This window comes from Dermochelys coriacea, chromosome 4 (assembly GCF_009764565.3).
Source record: "Dermochelys coriacea isolate rDerCor1 chromosome 4, rDerCor1.pri.v4, whole genome shotgun sequence".
Classification (NCBI taxonomy): domain Eukaryota; kingdom Metazoa; phylum Chordata; order Testudines; family Dermochelyidae; genus Dermochelys; species Dermochelys coriacea.
The window spans coordinates 68,177,843-68,190,718 of record NC_050071.1 but is presented as its reverse complement, the minus strand read 5'-3'; the positions used below and the strand labels follow the sequence as shown (position 1 = coordinate 68,190,718).

At 39.3% G+C, this 12,876-nt stretch overlaps 1 protein-coding gene across 5 annotated transcripts in view; it reads left to right on the top strand.

Moving 5' to 3' along the window:
• MARCHF1 (membrane associated ring-CH-type finger 1) overlaps positions 1 to 12,876 on the top strand; it is a 484,877-nt gene that overhangs the window by 203,513 nt on the left and 268,488 nt on the right. The window lies entirely within an intron of this gene.

The following is a 12,876-nucleotide window of genomic DNA, read 5'->3' as shown; positions in this document are numbered from 1 at the left end:
CCTATTTAAGAGAATATTCTTGGATCATAATCTAATGAAAAAAATGCACATAAAATGTAAAAATCTACACAATTGTTTCCAAGTTTTGAAAAGTGTTTTGTGGGTGGGCGGCAGAGATTCTAGTTTAAAATACCTATCAGGAGTAGGTGACACCTTACAAAACAGCGAGGCTGAGATGATATAAAAAATAAGTCTGTAGCAGCTAAAGCTGCCCAGCCCCCTTAAACAATTTTTGCTTGGTATATATTCCCAATTAATCTTTAACAAACATTTTTTCTGTTCTGGATGTTAATCTTTCTATCTGGAAAACAAGTGTGGGTGTGGAGAAAACAAATGAGAATATTTTAATGATGAACTGGAAGAAAAGTAATAAAGTTCACTGAATTTCCAAAGAGAAGTGGTATTTACAACCTCCCTTTTTTAATCATTTGTATGATTTAGTTTTCAAGAAATAATTTTAGAGAACAACAAATGACTCATGTTTCCAGGGTTGTGTGTGATGGTGGAAAATACTGGTTAATTTATTGACTGATTTTAAACTGAGAAACTCTTTTGGTCTGGTAATTGGCTTAAGACAAATGTAGCAGTCATTGTTTTCTGATTTTAAATTTCAGCGAAGAATGTCCTTAAAAATGTCCTTTCCCTAGAAGTGAAAAAAAGTATCTTTTTCCAAATGCACTGTGCTAATCAGTGTTTATCAAACTGGATAATGCCTAGAGTTTTGTGTACTTGGAACAAATTTTAATTTTTTCCATAATAGTGATAAAGATTGAAGTGGAAAGTGTTCAAATTAAGATTTCATATATTAAAATCTAACATGTAAAATGATACATAGAATAAATTGGCTTTCTTTAATTTTTGATTTAAATTATTTTTGACAGAGTAACACATTTGTTTAACATCCACATAGAGTTAATTAGAATCAGTAGAATTGTCTTGTGCTCTACTATGGGTGATTTTTGTCCTGTGAAGGGCTGAATCAAATCATTTTGGAAAGAATCAGATACTTCTGAGTACAAATGTTTGCAGGTTTTTCATACAGATGTGTAGTTGGGAAGAGCACACTAGTTTGCAGAATTTATTAGGTTCATGAAAGTTTAATTAGTTTTTACTTTTTTTTTTTTTTACAAAAAATTGTGTCTGTTGCAGAGTATTGCATATTGCAGAGTAAAATGCATATTCAAAACTGCCCTCTGCTGGACAGCAGGTTTGATCTGCTCAACTTTGTGGTCCTCCCTCTGTCCGGTGGCCACAATTTACGCAGGATAAAAGACCTAATACTACTAACTGCTAATGGAGATTCTCCTTTAGATCGTGTGGTAGGGATGTCTTTCCAGAGCTGAAGGCCCTTGAATAGGGCAATTGAAACTGTTCCAATAAAACCCTAAGCATATCTGAAATGTATGCTTGGTTTGGATTCTTCTGTGTTTGTGGGTATCTGATTAGGTTCACCAGCATTGTACTGAAGTAGGCTAATATTTGGGTTCACAGAAAAGGTCCATTGTCCTCCCAGCTGTTCTCTCTCTCTATCCTCTGTTCTCTCCCACTCTCACCTAGAAACCTTCCTCAATCCCATCCCATTCCACATCTTATTTTTGTCTCCAGTAGCAGCCTTCCCCTCCTGCTAGGCTCATGAGGTATATTGATACCCTCTATCCTTCCTCTGGGTTTTTAGGAGCCTCTGAGTAACTACTTCCCCTCCTTTTCCACCAGCAGGTTGTGTTTTTTATTTGATGGGAAAGTGTCTTTGAAAGCCACTGTCCTCTAGCCATTAGAAAGATCTTCTTGGGTGGTAGAACCAGAAGGCTAGTTTAGTAGAACAGGGAAACGCGCCCTCTTATTCCCTGAGTAGAGTCCGAAAGATGCTCTGTAATCCCTGGCTAGTATGTGTGCATAAAAGGTGTATGTCCTCTAACAAATGGTTGGTAGGGAACTCCCTTGGGCTCCCCAATTACTGCATTAGAGATGGTGGAGGAACCTTTCAGTTCCTGTCTATTCACGTGGCTGGCTGCAGTGAGAGAAGCCTCACAGTGTATAGTAGTGTGAAGGGCAGGTGTATGCTGGTTAAGCCAACAGAAGGACCTCAGGACTATGCAAAGTTCAAGACCCACCACTGCTGGCACTGCTGCATGTTTCTAGTCTCTCCTGGGAGCACTTCCCCCAAATATTTTATTTCAGTAAAGGATTTTTCACTTTAAGATAGGTGGTTGGCTGATACTGAGACATTCTCAATAATATCATTAAGCGCAGGGTTACTTAGAGCCCTCAACCACATGAATATTCTAGCAATATTGGGAGCACCAACACAGTATACACATATGAGGATATGTTTGCAAAGTGGCCTGCCTCTCGAGAGCGTAATGTGCTATTTCTTTGTGGGAGTAAAAGTATGGGTGCAATTCAAAGATACTCAACTTTTTTTTTTAGCCACATAACACATTTTCTGGTCAGCTTGCCTCACTGTGTATTGTTGAAGACATGGTTAGCAATAGGGTTCTACATAAAATGTAAATAATAAAGAGCCAGGTCCATTCTTTGTGCACACTGTGCAGTTCAGGAGAAAAGTGGAGGACAAAAGTGGCTTTGGGCCACTTTTGCACTACCATCTCAATCCTGAGGCCATGGGGCACTGGTATTGTTCCGAGAAGCAATTTATAGTCTCCTGAAGGCTCCCCAAGGGACTATTCTGACAGCCAGGGATTTTCAGGGAATGGGGGGGGGGGAAATAGTCACACCCTCTTTTACACAGCCAATCCCATGCGCTTGTGGCACGGAGAGGTGGGTTTTACCGGAGCTACCATAATAGCCATGTACTACATCTCTTCAAGGCAAGGAGAACCTTCCACTAGCTTTAGGGCAGCTTTGCATTCAGAAATGCAGGACAGGCTCAAAAAATTTAGTTGAGCAAGTTTTACATGTCCTTCTCCTCAATCTATTCCTCCACCAACACTGTGTAAAAAGGGTACTTGCAAATAATGAGGAATGAATTGGTGGTTGTAGACAGCCGTTGTAAAACTTGTGTGTTTTTATATTCCATGGTTACATTGATTTTTCACAACGTACATTTTTCTGAAAAGCTGGAGTGCAAATAAATATTTTGCCTTACGCCTGTGTGTGAGAATAAGCCAAACTCTTTCTGGATGTAATTCCATTGGATTCAGGGAAATTGCAAGACAGATGAATTTGCTACTATATATTTTAGGCCCTGAGAGACCAATAGTTATATTAGAATTCTGATTTATATACAGAATATAAAATTTCTGTGCACTCGTTTCAAACCCCTCCCCCCAAAACTCTAAGTAAACAAAAACCCCTAGGTATGCCTAACTTGTATGTGCAGCATCCCACATGCGAATGGGAAAACACTAAAGCCTATGTTTTCAGAGGAGTCCAGTTATGTTTTAGGCCTCAGTGTGTGTTTGTCCCAACTGAACTGTTAAAATCAATTGAAGCTGTGACTCCACAACAGTCCTAAAAATCAGGGACCCGCTATCTGACGTTGAGCACTGTAAACTTGTCAAAACTTTTGAAAATCTAGGCATCAGTGAATTGAGATGGGCAGAATAGACCTCCTAATGATAGTACTTGTGTAGCTGTGCTGGAGAGCTGTTGGGCTTCCTTTCCTGTGACGACAGGCTAAAGAAGTGCTATGGATGTGTCTCCAAAAACCCAGGGTAGATGAGCAAGAGATGCTTACATTCCCTTATGATAAATTCTTTTGACTAACCGGGGGCCTATGCTTAGGCTTAAACATAAGGAGTCTCCATCTGTGCCTGACTTTGCACAGGCATGGATTGCCTCCAGGGAGGAAAAAGAGCTTGAAAATGTAATTTGTATGTGTTAGAGTAGTTTAGCCAAAGCAAGTAAATGAAGCTTATCTGACACAATATGTAACATCAGTCTAGAGCTTACAGAGAATAGCAAGCTACTGCTGCTACTGTGGGAAACAAACTCTCACTCTTTTTGTTTACTGGGTGAATGTGTGAATTGTAATTATAAAGGATAATGATAAGTAGCATGATATGACCAGAAAAAATGGTAACCACAACCAAATCAAATTTTTTCCCTGGCATTGATATCTTGTACCTATCTACTACATTTCTGACTCAGCTAATATTTTCTGGAAATAGAATATTGCAGAACATATAACATTAAAATGATTAACATAATGACTGCCCATCAGCATACATCAAAAATAACATGAGCTTATTTCTGAGTAACTGCATATTAGAAGATACCTTGATACATACAGTAAGAAAATGATAGACATCAGTCAGTGAATCTTGTGATATACCGCAAAGTAACTTGCAAGTTAAATTATGCCATTGCTGTAAAATGTTTGCAATAAATGACTTTAAAAGTGAAGCATTGTTTTAAAATATATTGTTTAGCATGATGATTAATAAACAAAAGATCCTGAAGAATGGTATAGTAGCTATCATTAAACAGCTAACATTTACAAGCAATTGCTATACCACATCATTAGAGCTTCCATGGTTATTTTCCATTCTGTGCAAAGAAGAAATACCGTTTGGAGTTTACTGGTAAATGTTAACTTTATACTTAAGACTGCTACAAATTAATATTCCTGTAGACTATGCTACCCAGGCAGAGCTACAGGACAAAAACTAGTCCCCTGGACAAAGCTTTTCATGGAATTCCTGTAGAGCAGGAGTTCTCAAACTGGAGGTCAGGACCCCTCGGGGTCGTAAGGTCATTACATGAGGGGTCGTGAGCTGTCAGCCTCCCACCCCAAACCCCGCTTGCCTCCAGCATTTATATTGGTGTTAAATCTATTTAAAAGTGTGTTTAATTTATTAGGGGGATCGCCCTTAGAGGCTTGCTATGTGAAAGGGGTCACCAGTAAGAAAGTTTGAGACCCACTGCTGTAAAGAGGTTAGTGGTGGGGGAAGAAGAAACTTCCCTTCCTCCGCACCAATTTAACCCTCAGGGTATGGAACATCAGTGACATCTGTGACGACAACCCAAGGTCTATAGGAACACGTGCATCCATCAGTATAAGTGCCATCTCTCTTTCATGGTTTATCATGGAATATATCAGCACGTTATTCTGTGATGCAAAGGGGATGCTGAGTCCCCATTTGTGTCCCATCAATGCTTCTCTCCCATGCCATATAATCTCATATACATCAGAATGGTGACAGATCTGCAGCTTTTTAGCTCTGGCATGTTAGCAAGGGCAGAATTTGGCCATCAGGGAGCCTGAGACAGTATGATATTTGAATTTGAACATGTTACGTTTTTTATAAAGTCTATATCTGTATTTTAAAAGAGAATTGCATTCTAATAAGTCTGTCACTGAAATGTTTTGCATCAGTTTAGTGTAAAGAGCATATACTATTTTTCTAAACAGATCTCTTCTGTTCAAGTGAGAAATCAAGCTGACATCGAATGGTGGTTGCAAATGCCAACCTAGAGTAACTGCTAACACTTATTTGAAATGCCAAGCTAAAGTAACAGCTAACATTTACCTTAAAGCTCACAAACAGCTTAGAAGTTATTAACAAGCTTTGTGAAGAGGATGATGGGTAGCTGAATGTTCTTTCTGCACATAAATTGGATTCCCTTTACATAAGCTACAATTACTCAAATAAAAAGGAAGATTCCTTTTAAAAATACAATGATAATATTTGGTAAGTAGCATATATTTAGCTGCATTCTAAAGAAAATGATGTGTTCATGTGCATCTGTACCGTATTCTCACTGTTAATTGGGAACTACATACAGAACTATTTGGTCCTCGAAACCTGTCACATTTTCAGCGTTAATGAAAACAAGTACAGTAGTAAAAAATCACAAATATATATGTTGTCTGTCAGTTGCAAAATTAGAATAAATTATATTTAAATGTAATTTTTAAGATGAAGAGGTACATGGTTTTACTTACTTATGTAATTAACTATTTAATAGTAACAACTATTTTAATGATTACTAAAGGGGAAAAAATCAGAGCAGCTTCTGATATGCCTAAATTAGGTTATTGAAAATTGCGGATGCAATTAATCAGGTACTAATAAAAATGAGGTAATATCAGAGTACCATGGTTGTCCTCTCTGCTGGATGGAATCAGGCCTGCTAAATTGTTGATGCTTGTCACCTTCTAGCATGTGGGCAAGGATACCAAAGCCCTAATACTACTGACAATTATTGAAATTATTCTTCAGCTTAGATGGCAGATACTTGTGTTGTTGAAGTTCTTAAATTCTGTTCCCAGTGTTGGCATCTGTGTAATTTAACAGGCAGCCTTGTTGCCTTCCTACATTTATTGCCTGCTAACTCATATAAATTAGTTACCAGAAGTATTGGAGTTTTTATTATCTTCGTAGACCAGCTGGTCAAGGGTTACAAAATCACAAACACTCGAAGATGATTATTTTTATCTGAGGGGATAGAGCAAAGTACTCAGACATACTAACTACGGTTGCAGAAAATGGTGTTGGCAACTCTAGGCAACACTATTTCTTTTTAGTCTGTGGTGAGCAAATGCTCCAGCCTGGTATAGAGCATACTGTACTGCTGGAGGTGCCATCTTTTAGATAAGACATAAAACCAAATCTCTGACATCTATTGTTGTCCTATGGCACTTCTCACAAGAGTTGGGGAGTTAGCCCAATTTTCTTGGATACATTCCAATTTCAATGATTATCTTGTTACATTGAATTCCATCTGTAGCTGCAATTATAAGCTATTCTCCATTTCCTGACCAAATTTGTATGTAGTTTTATGTAGCTAAGTTACAATCACTTCTTGTAATTAAAGTAAGTATATTGTGTAAATTAGTTTGTGAAGTACTTAGGATTCTTCTAGATTTGTAAAGGTAAATCCTTATTTAAAGTTTCTAATTCGTGTCCTGCAGTTTTGGTATTTGTATTGCGTTGGTCAGTTATGGTCGGCCTGGATGTCAGCAAATTTCATGAAACTGAAAAAAGAAAACTTAGTTCTTTTGTTCTAACCATTTTTGACTCCTTGTTGCTGCTTGATATTCCTTTGAATGGCAAATAGTTCTTCAGTTAGCAGTAAGGAAATAGGAGATTGTTTCCTGTGCCTTTATTAGCTTCCTGTAGAACTATAACAATTCCTCCTGGCTGCTTTGCCTGATAAGACTACATAAATGCCAGTGGCTACCGAGTATGACAGTCAGGCTCTTTATGAAAAGGAGGTGATAGCAGCACTTTTCACCAATTTGAGTTATCATGTATTGGGGGTGTGCCAAATAAGAGTATTGATTTTTAAATTTGCGTTTCTCACTGATAAACAGTTGAAACTTTGGAGCCCATATCTCACTAGCTACCTTCTTTCTCTACATTCATAGTGTGACAAAGCTCTGTACTTGCCTCCGTGGGTCCCGCGTTTCCTGGCGGATTTCGCTAGCCTCAGAGGCTCACTGTGACCCTCCATGTAACCCTTCTTTAGAGACAAGGGTCACAGTCTACTGAGCCATTTTCATCATAAGCCAGTGAGGGAGGTGAGGAGAAGTTATCCTTCCTTGCACAGTCTCTGTTGTCTCCCAGTCTCAGTGATTAATCGAGGGTAAAGGTGTGTGTGTGTGTGTGGGGGGGAGCCCGGGCCACTCTCTACTCCGGGCTCCAGCCCAGGGACCCTAATAGTATCGGCTATGGTAGCTGACCTTTTAGAAACATGACATGTACAATTCCCTGGGCTACTTCCCCCACAGCAGCCCTCACTTCCTCAAGCTCCACTTCACCCTTACCTCAGGGCCTCCTTCCTTGTGCCTGATATGGTGTGTACTACTCAGCCTCTCCAACCGCGCAACTTCTTCCCACAGCTCCTGACATACACACCCACCTGATTGACTGGGAGGCTTTTAACTAGTTTCAGCCAGCCCCTGTTTGGCTTCAGGTGTCCCTATCAACTTAGCCTTCTCCCTGCCTTCTGGAAAGTTCTTAGTTGGCCCCAGGTGTCTTAATTGACCTGGAGCAGCTGCCATTTCACTTATCCTGGTACCAGGGATTTGTTTAGCCTGGAGCTAATATATCTATCTCCCACTACTCTTCCATAGCCATCTGGCCTTGCCCCACAATAGTCAGTGCTTAAAATCTGATGAGGCGTATTTCTTGCTGCTTCTAAAGTTTACCTGCAAGCCTTGTGGAGAAAGCCTGTAGTTATAATTCCTGATAGCTCTGGAACTCCCAGTAGCATTCACTTGAAGTAGGTTGTTCAGTCTAAGTTTAAAAATGTATGAAGAACACCTTACTTTGGATTTACTTTCATTTAGATTTCACTTCAACATTTGTCTGAGATTTTAAATAGTTTTAAGATCAAATGGTATTTTCCTCCTTAGTTTGAGATATAGTGTATTTTGGTGCTTTGCTGGAATAACAGTATAAATTGGTCAATGGTAAGAAGAACAATAAAAGGAAAAGTTTGCTTGTCCACATATGCACAACAAATACTTGCTTTGCTGATAAATGGTGGAAGCTTTTCCCCCTCATTAGCTAATACATATGTTTTTGTTTATATTAGACGGTGCTCTTTCATTCACTTGCATTTCAGAGAGGTGATTATGATTATGGCTGATTATGGCCTGAAGGTCTAGGCAAGGGCATAGTTGAGGTCTACCCCAAACACTGTTTTAGTGTGTAAATCTGGCTCTTCAGTGGAGCTGTTTTGATTGGGTTTTGATTGTTTTGATCTGGAAATCGGAAGGCTGGTAATGTGCTCTCCATACTACCCACAATTCTTTCCCCATTATAAACAGCTTTGTTATGGAAACAATAACTCCAGCTTTGGGAACAAACTGGGAGGTTTGAATCCATTTGTTTGTGCTTTGCACCTTTGCTACAGAAATGGTGAGGTGTTTTTCATGACTTTAGCAAGATTATTACTTTTAAGGCTTTTCTATTATTTAATTACATACATTGAAACTTCCCCACTAGAAGTGGGAAATTATATATAGCAATTACATATATGTTTTTAAAAATCTCTTCAGTGTTGAATGATGTACCAACTATATAGGGGATTCTTGAAGTGCAGCCTCAAACCTAGTACACCTCATATTTTGTGAGGGTGGAAAAGTGCAGCTAGAATACAAGAATATTCCAGAGAAACGAGAGTAAAAGGGGCTAAAGAGTTTTTTCAAATTAAGGACTGGACTGGGTTTAAGGGCTCCCAGATAAGGTTATTTCTGGGGGCTTCTACTCTGGTCAATCCTTCCTTCCTTTTCCGCTATCCCCATTCCCTGTGCTTGTGTTTTGTTTTGTTTCTAGAACAAGTTAGGCACAGCCTTCTCTTTGTTGTATTGGCTACTGAGCACAGCATTTAGAAAGCATCAGACCAATGTAAACAATGTAAAACTTCAGAGCCTACAAGTGAACTCAGTCCTCCTACCTGTTCAGCCAATCGTTTAGACAAACAAGTTTGTTTAAATTTGCAGGAGATAATGCTGCCCTCTTCTTGTTTACAATGTCACCTGAAAGTGAAAACAGGCGTTTTCATGGCACTGTTGTAGCTGGCGTCGCAAGATATTTATGTGCCAGATGCACTAAAGATTCATATGTCCCTTCATGCTTCAACCACCATTCCAGAGGACATGCATCCATGCTGATGATGGGTTCTGCTTGATAACGATCCAAAGCAGTGCAAACAGCGGTATGTTCATTTTCATCATCTGAGTCAGATGCCACCAGCAGAAGGTTAATTCTCTTTTTTGGTAGTTCGGGTTCTGTAGTTTCTGCATCAGAGTGTTGCTCTTTTAAGACTTTTAAAAGCACCTTGTCCCTCTCAGATTTTGGAAGGCACTTAAGATTCATAAAGCTTGGGTCGAGAGCTGTTGCTGTCTTTAGAAATCTCGCATTGGTATCTTCTTTGTCTTTTGTCAAATTTGCAGTGAAAGTGTTCTTAAAATAAACAACATGTGCTGGGTCATCATCCGAGACTACTATAACATGAAATATATGGCGGAATGTGGGTAAAACAGAGCAGGAGACATACAGTTCTCCCCTAAGTAATTAATACATTATTTTTTTAACAAGCGTCATCAGCATATCCTCTGGAATGGTGGTCAAAGCATGAAGGGGCATACGAATATTCAGCATATCTGGCAAAATCTTGCCCATATGCTCAGGGTTTAGCTGATCGCCATATTTGGGGTTGGGAAGGAATTTTCCTCCAGGGCAGATTGGAGAGGCCCTGGAGGTTTCACCTGCCTCTGTAGCATGGGGCACGGGTCACTTGAGGGAGGCGTCTCTGCTCCTTGAAGTCTTTAAACCATGATTTGAGGACTTCAGTAGTTCAGACATAGATGAGGTTTTTTGTAGGAGTGGGTGGGTGAGATTCTGTGGCCTGCGCTGTGCAGGAGGTCGGACTAGATGATCAGAATGGTCCCTTCTGACCTTAGTATCTATGAATCTATGTAAATACCTTGCAATGCCAGCTACAAAAGTGCCATATGAATGCCCCACTTTCAGGTAAACATTGTAAATAAGAAGTGGGAAGCATTATTTCCTATAAATGTAAACAAATTTGTTCCTCAGAGTGATTGACTGAACAAGAAGTAGGACTGAGTAGACTTGTAGGCTTTCAACTTCTACATTGTTTTGTGTTTAAGTTCAGTTATGTAACAAAAAAAAATCTACATTTGTAAGTTGTACTTTCACGATAGAGATCACACTACAGTATTTGCAGTTGTGAATTGAAAAAAAACTAGTTTTTGTTTATCATTTTTATAATGCAAATATTTGTAATAAAAATAATAGTCAGCACTGTGCACTTTGTATTCTGTGTTTAATTGAAATCAATATATTTTAAAATATAGAAAAATATCCACAAATATTAAATAAATTTCAATTGATATTCTACTGTTTAACAGTTTGATTAAAAATGTGATTAATTGCGATTAACTCTGAGTTATTGAATGAGTTAACTGCGATTAATTGACAGTCCTAAAAAGTAACATTTTACGAATTACAGAAAAATATATGTAACCAAAAAATTTGAAAAGCAAACTATTAACTGATTGTATTTCATCACCTTATTGATTGTATTTACTCACCTTACTGTATGTAAATGGAAGGAAAAGTCACACATTTTTGTTTTGTTGTTTTGAGTTTTACCCTCTCCACTGTAGAAATCAGGTCTGAATCGGTGCTGAATCAGGCTCTAAACCTTTTGCCTAAGGGAACAGATTTCCAGTTTAGTGTTTTTTACAATTAATTTACAATTCCTCCTTGAGTGGAGTTCATGTGGGATACTTATTCTTAGAGCAGAAGAAATCTCTGGAGTAAACTTTCACTTTTGTATACTGCAGCTTAGAACTGCAACATCTGTTAGTAATAACGGGATGTGTGGGAATAATCCACTGAGCCCGGCACTGAAAAATTTGTCTCTGTATCTAATGCATTATCTTTTTCCGATGCAATGGTTTAAGCACAGAAGTTTGGTATATTCACTTTTTTCTCAGTGGAAGCTACCAATATGACATGCAGCTTCCTATCACTTAGAGGTGGTTTTGGGTTTTTTCCTGCTCTTTCATGAGGCTCCGTTTATTGTAAACCTGACAAATTCTACACACAAACATTTACTACTGTATGAATAATTTCAGCATGTTGGACAGCAATCAAGGTTTACCAGTCAGCCTCTGCTTCCCCATCCCTAGTCTATTCTTATCTTTACAATTTCAAAAATGGTATTTGAAAAATATCTGTTGGCACATTTCATACTTTCTATTTAACATTTCAAGTATTTTTGCAATTTTTATCAAAAGGTAAATATTTTGTGCTTTCATCTAAAAGATATTATAGTTTCTTTGTTTCTCATGGAAGACAGTGTAAGGAGCTAGAGGGGCAGTGGGGATGAGGTGAGGAGGAAAAGGAAAGAGAGCGAGAGAGAGAAACTGCCATTTTTCAATGATAATAGTAATGTTTTGCCTGAGACTACTGCATGAAAACCTGACTTCCTCCCAGAACAGAATTTTGTCCATTTTGCTATTGTGACAAAGTTCCTCCTCTGCCTTGGTGAATCCTGCGCTTATTGGCGGATTTGTTCGCCTCAGAGGTTCACGGCAGTCCTCAGTTTGGCCACTTCCGTGGCTCAAATCTGCCTCAGTTAGCCTCATCACTGGCCAACCTGGGGAAAAGGAAGAAGACCAATCTCCACAGTCTCTGCTGGTCCACCTAGCGGATTGGGGAACAGACCAGAGACCTTCCCCTCTGGTGGAACCCACAGTCCAGTTCAACTCCTCCAGTATCAAGTAGGGAGTTGGAGGGATGGGGGGAACCTGGGCCCACCCTGTACTCCGGGTTCCAGCCCAGGGCCCTGTGGATTGCAGCTGTCGTGACAGCTACAACTACCTGGGCTACTTCCCGATGGCCTCTACCCAACACCTTCTTTATTCTCACCACAGTACCTTCCTTCTGATGTCTGATAATACTTGTACTTCTCAGTCTTCTAGTAGTACGCCTTCTCACTCTCAGCTTCTTGCACCTCTTGCTCCCAGCTCCTCGCACGCATGCCACAACTGAAGTGAGCTCCTCTTTAAACCCAGGTGCCCTGATTAGCCTGTCTTAATTGATTCTAGCAGCTTCTTGATTGGCTGCAGGTGTTCTAATAATCCTGTCTGCCTTAATTGTTTTCAGAAAGTTCCTGATTGTTCTGGAACCTTCCCTGTTAACTTATCCAGGGAAAAGGGACCTGCTTAATCTGGAGCTAATATATCTGCCTTCTATTACTCTCCTGTAGCCGTCTGGCCCGACCCTGTCACACTATGAATACAATACACTAGAGGAAATGGTGACATTTTACCCATGACCAAATTAGTGAATTCTCACAAACTGGCAGAAACTTTCATTTTTACATTAACAAAGTGGAAAATTAATAGTTTTGCACAGTATTCTCTGA